Genomic DNA, 10,775 nt, shown 5'->3' with positions numbered 1-10,775 from the left:
ATAGTTTGGTGCCTAATCCATATAAATATCCTTTAAACATGCAATTACCAAATTGTCTTTGCTCCAAGCGTGTTACATACGACACTGATACTTAACTCGTATTTAGCTGACATCTCATAATAATTATTTCCGTCAAACTTTCTATCGAAATATTAATCCTCTGACACAATCGACTGGTAATATTCCGATACTGACAGGCGGGATATTACAGATGCATATTTGAAATTTTCACTTCAACCTTTAGCCAAAAAGAATTACTGAATTATCAATGATTTTTTTTTGACAATTTTTTTTCTTTCCAAACAATAGTAAATTGTTTTCGAACTAATCACATAACTTAATAGTGCACTACTATTCCTTCAAAGTTCAATACTCGAGTCATAAATGTATTGCCATCAGTACAAAAATTCAAAGACCAAGTTTTAAAGGCCAAAACATGGAAGTTCAAAGTGAATTCACCTAGATGCATTCTGCATAACTTCCAAAAATCAACTACCAATTCAAGGTGTATATAAGAATTTTTTGAAGAACAATTTGTTCGAAGAGAAATTCAGCGCCAAAGATTTACAATGGAAGAAGGAACTTGCAGACGAAGTTCTCCAAGCTAGTCCTAGATTGCCTTGCCTCAACCTATAGGACATCCTAATCTCAATCTAGAGATTCACATAGGTGATTGCAAAAATCGACTGTGTTAACACAAACTCTGAGTGGTAAACATATTTAAGCTCAATAATGAATTTCTTGATTGTTTATAGACAAGGTATATACTATGAACAAATATGAATTCCAAGTAAATAGTATAAAAATAGGTTAGACTTGTATGTATCTACATTAGTAAGTTCTGGTGTTGTAAGAGTGTAACCGTCATGAGTCAAAACTTGTTCCTTTATATAGAGTTGAAGTTTGATGACAAGAATCTATGTCTTTGAAAGTTTGATATGAACGTTTAGATATTGTTGAGTAAATGTAGTCACTGAATCATCCATTTAATTTTATCAATGTTGCTTGATCATGGAATAATATATGATGTTTTAGCTATGATTTCAATTATTTTCTTTGCATTTGAAGGAAAATTATAATTCAATTAAAGTAGATGTCAGTGGTTTGAAGAATTTTTTGTATTGTTTTCATTCAAGTCCTTGTAATTGAGTTTTATCCTAAATCATACAACTACATAGTTGTTTTGAGTCTTTTTAGTGAGAAATCATGTAAATCGGCATAACAAGACATCAAGTAAAGGATCGAGGCTATGAAGATTGAAGATTAATGGTTCTTGGAAGACATTCGAAGACAATACAAAGTGAATAAAATTCATTTGAAGTTCCAAGGCATTGCAAGACGGAAGATGTTGGAACAAAATGTGTTTAACATTACCACCTTAAGTTTTGATGATAACAAAGTATTAAAATGTCAATTGGATATGCTAATATTTGTTCAAGTGTGCAGGACCATACACAAAAATTTATAAGTCTTAAAGTCAAGCATTGGTTCTGAAAGAACAAATGAGAGCAAAGGAATTTACAAAAGGAAACATATGTTGCAAGACAGAGTCTGAAGACCAACAGCGTCTGAAGACCATCAGAAGCTGACTGTCAGAAGCTGACGTCATCAGAGAGTCTGAAGATCATCAGAAGCTGAAGTTCATAAGAGTCTAAAGACTGGAAGCTGGAGTTAGTTAAAAGTTGTTATTCTGAATTCATATCATTGCAGAAGGAATAGAAGCATGGAGCAACGACTATTTCAGAGGAATTAGAGAGCATTGGATGCTTATCTACTGAAGAGCGCAGGAAAAGGACAATATTACAATTGTACAACCACTACTCCACTCTTCATGTCTGCAATAGTACAAGATAACAATTATTTTTACACTGGTTATTCTCTGTTCAAGGAATGAATTTGAAATTGTTCACTCCTAGGACAATAACCAAATCAAACAACAGATCATTGGTGATTATCAAGCTTCAACAACAACTCTTTTGATGTGCTGGCAATCAACAACGTCTCTTTCACACCTTTATATAATGGAGTGAAGACTTGAAGATTGTAAGAGACTCACAACAATTTTACAAATGCCAAAATTATACTGAAATTGTTTACACATCAAAGTTCACTTAGAATTTCTTAACAACTTTCATATCTTAGAAATTCTAGAGTCTTAAGAGTCTGTATCTGATTTGTATTGTGAACACCACTGATTGTATATCAAGTGTTCAACCTCAAACTTTTTTTCTATGTAATTGTGTTTGTTTAGAAGTCTCTTGCTTTTGTGCTTGAGCATAGGAAACCTCTTGCTTTTGTGTTTGACTAGTTTGAAGTCTCTAGCTTTTGTGCTTGAACATTTGTATTCAGATATTGATTTTAGTGAACTCTTCTTGGAAGTAAAGGGACATGACTACTTCCAGATTGTGGAAGGATATAATTGTTTTGTGTCTTTATCTTCTCTCTCTCTCTCTCTCTCTCTCTCTCTCTCTCTCTCTCTACTTTATTTGCTGCATAAGACTCTGAACCTTGTTCCAAACTCTATCAGACTCTGAACATTGAACTTAGTTTTAAAAAGAAGAAAAACCTAACACAATTCGCCCCCCTTCTTGTGTTTTTCTCACCTTCATAAGAACGCTTGAAAAAGGGTCAAAAACTAATGAATTTGCACAAGATGGGCTGCCTCATGCGCCCAAGTGCATCAAACCATGCGCCTCGTGCATGGAAATGGCAAGCAATTGTTGTTTGCTTGTTTTCTAAACTATTTTTGGTGGAAAACCCCAGTTTCTTCTCTATTAATACCTAAGTTATGATACACTATAAATAGAGACCCTTACATCGAGAAATCTAGAGGTACAAGGCAAGGCTCATGCATCGAGAGTTTCTATTGTTTTCAAGGCAAAGGATCTCCATCATCCTCTTGTTTTCTCTAGGGTATGTTTTTCTATTGTTTTGTAATAATTTCGATTGACATGTGCAACTAAACATCTTTAATTAAGGTTCCACAATGAACCTCTTCTTTCTTATTGGATTCTATTAATAAAATTTTATTCAGTTTATAATATAAAGTCTGATTTAATTTGTATTTGTCTATTTATGTATCGTATCTTAGATGGAGCCAAGAGGATTGTCGACCCGAATTCCATTGGAGCAGGGCAATAGTGAATTGCTTAGTTTCTAAATTAATTGAATCTAAGTATGAATTTAGGGCTATAACTCATCTTAAGGGAACTCCACAATTGTCAATGTTTGAATTGTGGGAATATTAAAAATATACTTCCGCAAATTCATCACAGGGTTATGTTCTACTTTCTTAAATCCAAACATAATAAAAGTTATAAACTAATAATTACTCTATTTAATCTCCAACAGAAAACGAAGGGGGATTCCAAAATTCCCTAATCTCTGTTACACTTCTGAACCACAAAAACTTAATCTCGCATTGGGCAGAACAATTAATTAAACTTGCAATCACTCCAATCCTTTCTTTTATTTGCTTTTTAATTAAACTCTGCTAATTACCTATTTGAACGACAATCCCTCTGGAGATGATAACTTACTACTTTAGTACTTGATACGATTTTCGGCACTTGCATAAAATATACCATCAATGATCTTGATGATTTTTACTCAATTTCATAAGTTGAAAGAATGTTTCCTTTCATAGAAAAGAGTCGTTGCAAGCATCATTAATGAAACCTTGAGTCAATACCGGTACAGAGGATCTCATTCTAGAGGTTTGAGTAATAGCGTTAACTTCTACAAAGTTGATTAATCTTGATAAAGAACTTTGACATTATCTATGACACAAAACTTCATCAAGGTCCACAGTGTTGACCAGTAGTCCAGTATGTTTACTTGGACCAAAGGCAAAGCTTGGTTATACTTAGAATTTCGTACACACTTAGACTCACATTAGAGTATCCTAATTGTTCTCATACATGTTTTATACATGTTTTGTTGTCATCAAAACTTTTAAGAGTTTTTTTCTTTGACCAATTTTCTTCTAATAATATTCCCTTTTTTAACGATGACAAACATCAACAGTTTTGATGAACCATTCTTCAACAAATAAAACATAACTTATTCTTAGAGTGAGATTTGTAATCTCCCCCTGGGTTTAAGTTATAAACTTAAAGTGCATGAATTCAATTTGCAAGATTAAAGAATGTTAGCTTAAATATTTATTCTAAATAAAACTTCAAAGATAAAAATGCAAAGCTATAATATATTACTCCATTTTTTGTCATTAACAAAAACTTAGTTTATTAATGACAAGAATTGAATAAATTATTCCATTTTTTGTCATTACAAAAACTTAGTTTATTAATGACATGAATTGAAAAACAAGTGCATATAAAAGTAAAAACACAAACATAGAATAATAATAATAAAAAAAAAGGAAATGCTAACGGGTGCCCCCGGGGCACTGGTTAAGGATATGAAAAAGAAAATTATATAGTAGTTAATGCATTGAAATTGTGTAATTAATTTATAATAAATTATATAGTAGTTAATGCATTGAAATTGTGTAATTAATTTATAATAAAGTCAAAAACAGTTTCCTTTTATGGTAATAATTCCCTTTTATGGTATCTTAACCAGTGCCCCGGGGCACCCGTTAGCAGGACCCAAAAAAAATCCTAAGGGTTCTTAGAGTACAAGACTTGCATAATCATAATAACTACCATGGATTCCATAAAATCCTAAAGGTTCTTAGAGTACAAGACTTGCATAATCAAAATAACTACCATGGATTCCATATCATACTTGCATAATCATAATAACTACCATGGATTCCATAAAATCCTAAGGGTTCTTAGAGTACAAGACTTGCATAATCATAATAACTACTATGGATTCCATATCTGTGTACTTTGTTACCATGGATTCCATAAAATCCTAAGGGTTCTTAGAGTACAAGACTTGCATAATCATAATAACTACCATGGATTCCATATCTGTGTACTTTGTTACCATTTATGGATTCCATGGTAACAAAGTACACAGATATGTGTACTTTGTTACCATATCTGTGTACTTTGTTACCATGGATTCCATAAAATCTTAAGGGTTTTTGTACTTTGTTGAGTTATAATCTTGTATGTTGAGTTATAATTAATCTTGTACTTTGTTGAGTTATAATCATAATAACTACCATGGATTCCATATCTGTGCACTTTGTAGATTCTGGATTCCATATCTGTGTACTTTGTTACCATGGATTCCATAAAATCTTAAGGGTTTTTGTACTTTGTTGAGTTATAATCTTGTACTTTGTTGAGTTATAATTAGAAAATATGGGTTTTTGTACTTTGTTGAGTTATAATCTTGTACTTTGTTGAGTTATAATCATAATAACTACCATGGATTCCATATCTGTGTACTTTGTACTTTCTTGAGTGTTGGTTGTAATGTTGTTTTTGCCTTGAGCTGTGTACTTTGTATTGAGTGTTGGTTGTAATGTTGTTTTTGCCTTGAGCTGTGTACTTTGTTTTGTAATGTTGTTTTTGCCTTGAGCTGTGTACTTTGTACTTTGTTGAGTGTTGGTTGTAATGTTGTTTTTGCCTTGAGGAGTGTTGAAGACAATACCGTTAAATAGCCTTGAATCTCATCCCAAAAGCTTGCTCAAAGGATGGGGATATTCAAACATATTTATACACTTAACAGCACGAGAATCTGAACAATGTGGGACTAATAACAAACTACAAACCAACTTCAAAACAGACTTCAACAAAAGTAGACGACAAACTGTAGAATTTGCATCCTCCCTACTGCCGCTGCGCATGGAGTCATGCAACCCTGTGCTTTGGACAACCCAAGGGGTTGCCTCATGTGCCCATGTCATGCGCCCCTTCGCTTGCAAAATACGTAAGATACATAAGATGCTGTTAAACATGGTTTATTTTAATCCATCTACTTTTTATTATTGTTTCCATAAAATGTCAAAAGATTTAACATGGTATATCTTTTTTGCTGTTTTATCAAATGTCTTTTATTTTACTTGAGTTTTCATCTTAATTACAATATGTAACATTTTCAGGCACACGTCAAACTATTGGTGTAAATTGGTAAGAGAAGACTATTCTTTAAGCATGCTTGTAATGATAACCTCTCAAGTTGTCATAATATTTAAATTATAATGCTATACTACTTAAGTTTCAACATAAATGGAAGAAACTATATGTATAGGTCAGTTAGTACATTGGTGATTGATTGCTTTAATTCACTGAAATCAATTCTTTGAGTCTTACAGTAAATACAATTGTAGCATATGGCATGTAGATGTTGGAACTTGGAATATCTAGTGGAGTTCTTAATTCAAGAACGAAGGAAAATTAAAGGTCTAACACTTTGAAAGCAAGAGATTTGGATTCAACAAGTTAAAACCTTCTTATTGATTCACTAGAAAATATGAAGATTTCAGATTTTGGTTTGAGTACTTTGCCATAACTAGTGAGATTGTTAGAAAATAATTAGTAAGTTTGACTTGAGTCCATTTAGATCAAATTATATAGAGGGGTTGTAAGCTTCAGACAAATTTTGGGACTTTGCAAACTTTTCATAGGGGATTAGCAAGCTTATATATTTTACTAGATTTTTGACCCGTGCTCCGCACATGTTTATTGTAAAGGGATTGACATATGAATAATAAAATGCAATTTATAATTGGTAACGGTGAAAAATATAACATGCGATAATCCATAGTAGACAAAATAAAACACGTCATAAAATATATGAAATCTGAAAATGTTATAAAAGAAAATTCGGTAATCCTATCAATAATTCTGTAAAAGTAATATGAAATTTTTAGTACATTGGCATGTAGTTTCATCACACATTGCGAAATATTTCCTCATATACGACGTTGGACGTTACATCGGTATCTTCAGCATCTTCATTAGTGATCAATATCTTTAAACCTTCTCTGGATGTAACTCTTGAAACAACAACATACAACTGTCCGTGAGAAAATACAGGTGTTGGCAGACATACATCAACATGTTTAAGTGACTGCCCTTGTCTTTTGTTAGTTGTCATTGCAAATGATATAGTCAAACGAAATTGTCTTCGTTGAAACTAAAAGGGAATCCTGACATCTGAAGGCAATAGAGATAGCCTGGATACAAAAACCTGATCACCAACATTACTTCCGGAAATGACCCTCCCCTCAATGACGTATCTTCCCATCCTAGTGATAACCAATCTGGTTCATTAGGGTATTTTGTTTATAAACGTATTAAATAAGTGTAGAAAATATTGTAAAAAAAAGGTAACAAGATAGGAATGAAATTGGTGTGATGCATTTTTTTAGTATTAAATAAGTGTACAAAATATTTCCTTAAAAAAAAAGTGTACAAAATATTGTCAAAAAAAAGGCATGAAATTGGTGCGATGCATTTTTTTAGTACTCCCTCCGTTTCAAAATACATGTCCAAGTCAATCATTTCACACATGCCAATGCACAATTTTGACCGTTAATATCTTTAATCATCTAAAGTAAAAAATTATAAAAATTTAATATTTTGAAAATATTTGTCGAGACAAATCAAACAACATCTCACATGCTAATATTTGTATTTATACATTAGTTAAAAAGTATGGTCAAAGTGAGTCAAGTGAATAGTGCACATTGCAAAAATTGGACATGTATTTTGAAACGGAGGGAGTATTAAATAAGTGTACAAAATATTGTCAAAAAAAAAAGGCAAGAGGATAGGAATGAAATTGGTGCAATGCATTTTTTAGATGGAATTTGTTAGGTTAAATCCTTATTTATTAATCATACTTATATCTAATCCTACTTAACATTGCTAATGACTTTGCAAACCCTAAACCTATAATTTTTGGGCGCCAATCATGCTTATCCGTTGGATCAAATCATCTGGCTAGGATTAGATCTCATCCTTTGATTTGATCAGACTTCAAATTTTCATTTTCCCATGCCTGTTACGTTCCATGCTCTTGGTTAGGCATTTCCCACTTTCCAACTTTCATGATTGCATTAAATGTTGTTATTGTTTCCCAAACTTTTGTGCTATACCAATGTAGAGTTATTAATTTATATCCATGATATATGGTGTATCTGAAGGTGTATATATACAATGGAACCACTGTACTCATATCTCATTCTTTTCCAAATTCCATCGTATCCCATGGGAAACAAATAAATTGTGTTCATCCCAACACAATTCCATCGTTGCTTTACACAAAATCAAGGTAGTTTTGTGATTACTATCCCACATAATAGTCAATTGTGTTCATACTCTTATAATTATCCCCTGACCTCAAATAAATTGTTTTATTGTAGATGTGTTCTGACGAGGAAGGAGTGGATGACCCTAATGTCAACATATTGAATTTTCCTAATGAACCATCCATTGAGGTGAGCAATCCAAGTTTTGAGCTTAACCATTTCTTTTTTGTGGAGAAAGTTTCAATCAACATACTGATTTTTCTTTTTCACTTTTGGTTTGCTATATAACAGATTCGACTACTTGAAGGGGGGATTCAACAAAATCTGATAATAAGCAGCCTAACCAAAGAGATGCAGTCGAGGAACTGACACCAGCTAGCAAGACGAGTGGCAAGAGATCTGCTGGATGTCCCAATTAATATTGAAAAGGAGCTTCTGCAACTGCAAGGATCAACAACCAAACCTGTCAATTTGAAGTCTATCAAGGTTGAGAAGAAGTAAACATGTTGGAGTAATACATGTTGCATATCGGTGTTGCCGTATTCTGGAAGTGTTTGCCTACCAGCTGTTCGTGGATCATAATAATAATAAAGTCTGTCGCCGTAATTTAGAATAATTTCTTGCTTTTTTCCTAATTTTTGTACTATGGATGGATGTTTCTATTTTGCTTATATGTCGCTGTCGTATTTATTTGTTTTGGAATTTTGAATACCTATCATGGCATTCAGTTTTTAAGTACAATGTTTGTTAATCATTGCTCTTCCAATTTAAGCTTCTGAATCTAAATTTTCTATGAACCGTTTTGAAAAATATGGACAACATCATCTTATTATTAATGAAAATGCTATAACATCTTCCTCCCAAATCTAATGACTATATATAAATTTTACTATAAAATTATTATTCGTGACAATTTGAACTTAACTTCATATGCAAAAGAAACCAAATTCACGTTCAATGTAAAAAAAACTTCGTTTTTTGGTAAATCAATAGCGTAAGGATATGAACTGAAATATGTGGCTTAACGCATAAGAGGCATTATTCATGTACAAGCTTCAATTTACACTGACCATCACCGGAAAAGCACCACAACAATTTCTGTTTGCTTTGTTTCAAACTTTCTGTAAATTCAAATGAGGTGCTTCAGTAGTAGCTAAATTTTTAACTGTCAACTTACAGAAAAAAATAATGCAAATTTGCTTACAATCATGTCACAATAATAACAATGTTCAATGTATTTTTCTGTAACTTTTATATGCCTTATTAGTCATGCCAAATGCGTTAATAAGTTTGTTAATTTGATAGGAATCAAATTATAGGTGCAATCTTTGGAATATCTCTAAGAGGACATTGTTTTATACAAGTTCACGAAGCATTTTCCACCGTAATTGATCATTTTCTTTTCTGCAGAACCTTTTTATTCAACGCCGTAATTTGAGAGACGGATACTATATTATGTACGAGACCTCCAACCATATTCAAGATTGATGCCACAGTCATACTCAATCAAAACCAACAAGTGCGTACTACATATACATTTTATGCAGAGATTTACGCTTTTAATGAAAGAGCACAATTACGGTGCTCAATACATGAATTTAATCATTGGTTAGTTAACAACATTAAAGCCCTGCGCTGCACAAGGTGAGTTGAGTTATGGCAAGGAACTCATAAGTTGGTCAATTAGATTTCCAAGGTGATTACAGTTTACACTATAGCCTTCACTGAGGCAACTGCAATTCTGCTACACTGATGCCAAAATAACATCTGAAATTAAACAATCATCCTACACCGACACCTCACAAGTAAGCAAACACAATATTCTTTTGCAGCCATTCTCTTCCAATCTCCATCGCATGTTCATTATATCACAGTAAAGGTGCTCTCGGTTATTGTTCTTTTCACTAAAACGAATCATTTTGCAATATATTTAGCTTCTCCATTTTTAATGTCCCGGGCGATAGCACGGGTAAAAGTTCTAGTTTTGTTAAGTCTGCAACAACTAAACCTAATATTTTCCCTCCTAATACTAACCCTAATTTTTTTAGGTTTTGTTATTTTTATGTTTTGTTACATCCCTCAAATATTTTAACAAGCAACAAATTTTACTACTAGGAAGGGATTTACAATTTATGTAAATTTGTTTCTGTCATATCTAATTGTTTTGGATTTTTTCGTTCTTCTATTCTTATATAGTTTATGTATAAGTTATTCAACTCTTAATATTTAAAAAATTGTATTCTATTTTTTTTATCAAGAAGAAATAAAAAATAATTTTTTTTAAATATGGGGCCCATTATGACCCAAAATTATTTTGTTAATGACCTAAATGACCCTTATTTTCTAAAAGTTACATATTTCAGTCAGTAAGACAACTGGACTGTCACATATGCCAGTCACAGTTAAAAATGTGAAGAACATACGGGTTGGAGAAAAATATTGATGGAGGGACAAAATTATCTCGGTTTAATTCTATAAGAGATTAAATATGGTCATCTTTTCTATCAAGGTTTAAATTGTCCCCTGCATATTTTTTGTCAGATATTAAAATAGGTCTTCACACAGGTTGATAAAATAATTGTAAAAGGAAATAAGGCAA

At 32.3% G+C, this 10,775-nt stretch overlaps 1 long non-coding RNA gene across 1 annotated transcript; it reads left to right on the top strand.

Moving 5' to 3' along the window:
• Positions 1–8,091: 8,091 nt before the first annotated feature.
• On the top strand, positions 8,092–8,847 carry LOC146929705 (uncharacterized). Its single transcript, XR_015008286.1, has 3 exons — positions 8,092–8,199; positions 8,291–8,365; positions 8,468–8,847. It is a non-coding gene; the product is annotated as an uncharacterized LOC146929705 (long non-coding RNA).
• Positions 8,848–10,775: the final 1,928 nt, after the last annotated feature.

This window comes from Medicago sativa, chromosome 4, assembly GCF_051527215.1.
Source record: "Medicago sativa cultivar Bolivia chromosome 4, Bolivia_mono, whole genome shotgun sequence".
NCBI classification, from domain to species: Eukaryota; Viridiplantae; Streptophyta; class Magnoliopsida; order Fabales; family Fabaceae; genus Medicago; species Medicago sativa.
The sequence above is the reverse complement of the archived record's forward strand: the minus strand, read 5'-3'. Positions and strand labels throughout refer to the sequence as shown.